At 42.2% G+C, this 2896-nt stretch overlaps 1 pseudogene across 1 annotated transcript; it reads right to left on the bottom strand.

The window, feature by feature from the left end:
* Positions 1-212: 212 nt before the first annotated feature.
* LOC309698020 (UDP-glucuronosyltransferase 2B17-like) lies at positions 213-1572 on the bottom strand (annotated as a pseudogene). Its single transcript has 2 exons — positions 1377-1572; positions 213-1211 (listed from the first exon to the last, which is right to left on the bottom strand). The product of its transcript is annotated as a UDP-glucuronosyltransferase 2B17-like (transcript).
* Positions 1573-2896: the final 1324 nt, after the last annotated feature.

Genomic DNA, 2896 nt, shown 5'->3' with positions numbered 1-2896 from the left:
AAACAGCCGAACCCCAGTCCACCTGCTGGTTCTGTTCTTTGAAAGTAAGGTAGAAAAATATTGGCCACTCTGAAAATAAAGGTGATGATATGAAACTTTAAATAGAAATAAAAACAAAAAGAAAACAAGAAAATAAAATTAACACGAAAAACTGCTTCTTAGTTTCTTTGTAGCTTTTAATTGTTTTCACACGATAAAGTTTATTATCACATCTATTCATGCTTGGACTTCTTTGTCTTCAACAAAAACGTAATTAGACATGAACAAGAAGCCCAAACGAAGGTAATGATCAGCAAACCAAATACTACAAGGACTGCCATCACATCTAGGCAATGATAGGCATACCAAGGCAGCTTATATGACTCACTGCGTAGATGTGCTGCACCCTTGTGCCTCATGACATGCTCTATCCGGAAAAGTCAACATCCAATTTTGTCACGTCAACTATTTCAGCCACTCCCCGGGCCTTCATATGTAACAAGTTGTCCTGCTGGTCAAAAATGAGAGGAATGCCCAGAACTGGCAAGCCATGGTAGATGGCTTCGTACAGGCCATTGGTGCCCCCATGTGTGACAAAAACCTTGGTTTTAGGGTGGCCTAGTAGATCATTCTGAGGCAGCCATTCAACCAGCATGGTGTTGTTTCCCAGGGTGGCTGGTCTTTTCCCAACATGTCTCCACACAATCTTCTGAGGGAGGCTGGCAAATGCTGAGGCAAAGCTCTCTGTTAACTCAGGTCCAAGGTCACTCAGCAGGGTCCCCAATGTCACGACTATCACCCTATGTTCACCACAACTCTGGACGAATTCCTCAAACTCTGATGGGAGAGGCTTTGAAGGCTTACCTTGAAAGCCTCCGATGTAAACGACGTTGGGCATGGTGGGACGAGGGAACTCAAATGTAAAGTCGACACGCATGAGTCAGAGGTCAGCCTTTTGGACTAGAGACATAAGCTTGACACCTTTTCCAAATGATCACATAGAGGTTGGTAACATGGACTGGCAGCATAGTAGTGAATGTAAGCCATTATGTTGTGATAAAATATATTTCTGATTCTTTGGAAAAAGTCCATTTTGTCAGAGTTATGGGAGAACAATACAGGAACATAGGACAATGGAGTAGGAGCAATAGCATAGTGCGCCTCTCCACTGAAAAACCAGCGTACATTGTAAACCAAGGGAACTCGAAGATAATTTGCGAGTAGCAGTACACCTGGAAATGCAAGATGAGTAAGAAAAAGATCATATCCAGTTTCATTCAGCTCTTTAATCAATGTCTTATTCTCAAAAATCCTGCGAACAAGCTTTGTCACAGTTTGATGGTTTTCATGTACCATTTTAAAAAGGCTGTAAAACTCAACGAATGTCCATAGTGAACTTTTGCTCCGGATCTCAAGTGACGTCTTCAGGAATGAGGTCATGAAGTCTTGCCTTTCTATGTTTTGGGACTGTTCCTGGGTAATTGTGATGGAGGTGTAATAAGACGAGACCTCAGAAATGTACCAGCTGGTGGAGGAACGAATTAAAGTGATTTGCTGACCACGAGAATGAAGAGCCTCCACAAGGACTTTCATGTGAAGCCAGTGGCTTCCATCTACTGGAAATATTAGCACTTTTCCACCATCACACAAGGAAGTCAGAGCTGCTGAAAACAGTACAAAAAATGCCAAGGCTGGACATGACCCCATTTCTGCAGAAGAGACACATTATTGAATTAAATAGATTGAGTTCAATGAGTTCTTGACCTTCAGACGAACAATTCCCCTGTTGTTGAAAATGGTTATAGTTTAAGCAAACAATTACTCAACTACTTTTCAACAAAACTGGAATATTTATAACGATTTTAATAATTCAATCCAAAATTTACATGGGATACCGTGAGGTGTTTACATGCTTGTGAGTGCTCAGCCCACAGGAAATGCCCTAAGTTTTGGGTGCAGTCTGTACATGAGAGGCCAGAGTGGGAACCCTATACTAGTAGTAGTAGTAGTATAGTGTTTGTGTAATCTCAGATACAGAGGAACTACAGGTTTCGTCCTTGTTGTGGAACACTGAACCAGGTCTTTATGCTCTTAAGGATATTCAAGGGTGTCCAGAATTTTCTCCATCGTGGCTCAAGAGTTGGGAGTTCGCCTTGTAATCGGAAGGTTGCCGGTTCGAGCCCCGGCTCGGACAGTATCGGTCGTTGTGTCCTTGGGCAAGACACTTCACCCGTTGCCTACTGGTGGTGGTCAGAGGGCCCGGTGGCGCCAGTGTCCGGCAGCCTCGCCTCTGTCAGTGCGCCCCAGGGTGGCTGTGGCTACAATGTAGCTTGCCATCACCAGTGTGTGAATGTGAGTGTGAATGGGTGGATGACTGGATATGTAAAGTGCCTTAGGGACTAGTAAAGCGCTATATAAATACAGGCCATTTACCATAAATGTAACTGCTCCTGAAGGTATTTCATGTTCGAAGTAGAATAAAGGGCCATGCTCCAACTGATGTTTAGCCAGTATTTTAATCTTCTTTTCACCAGCAAACACCGTGAAAAACTATGGTGAAATGATCAATGAAAAACACAGAATCAAATTTACCATCACTAGTGTGCGCTTTCTACTGAACATTCATGAGCAATTGTAGTGCATCACAAACTATCAGTTCATATTAACATATTTTGATCACAGCTGCATTTTTCCACAACTGCACACTTCATTATGCTCAACTACATCTAGGATACAGCCGATACGCTATTGATCGACATGTGGTTTAGTGTTAAACTGAGATAAAGTGCAGCTCAAGTGATAAGGGAGTCATAACAGGACAGTTTCTTCACATATGAGTTGGCTTTATGAATTAAAATAATTTTTTGTGGTTAGGAGTCATCTGCAAAACATTTTATTTGTTTTCGGCATATTTAGA

This window comes from Aulonocara stuartgranti (genome assembly GCF_965226115.1).
Source record: "Aulonocara stuartgranti genome assembly, chromosome: 20".
Lineage (NCBI taxonomy): Eukaryota > Metazoa > Chordata > Actinopteri > Cichliformes > Cichlidae > Aulonocara > Aulonocara stuartgranti.
This window is presented reverse-complemented; position numbering and strand designations above follow the sequence as displayed.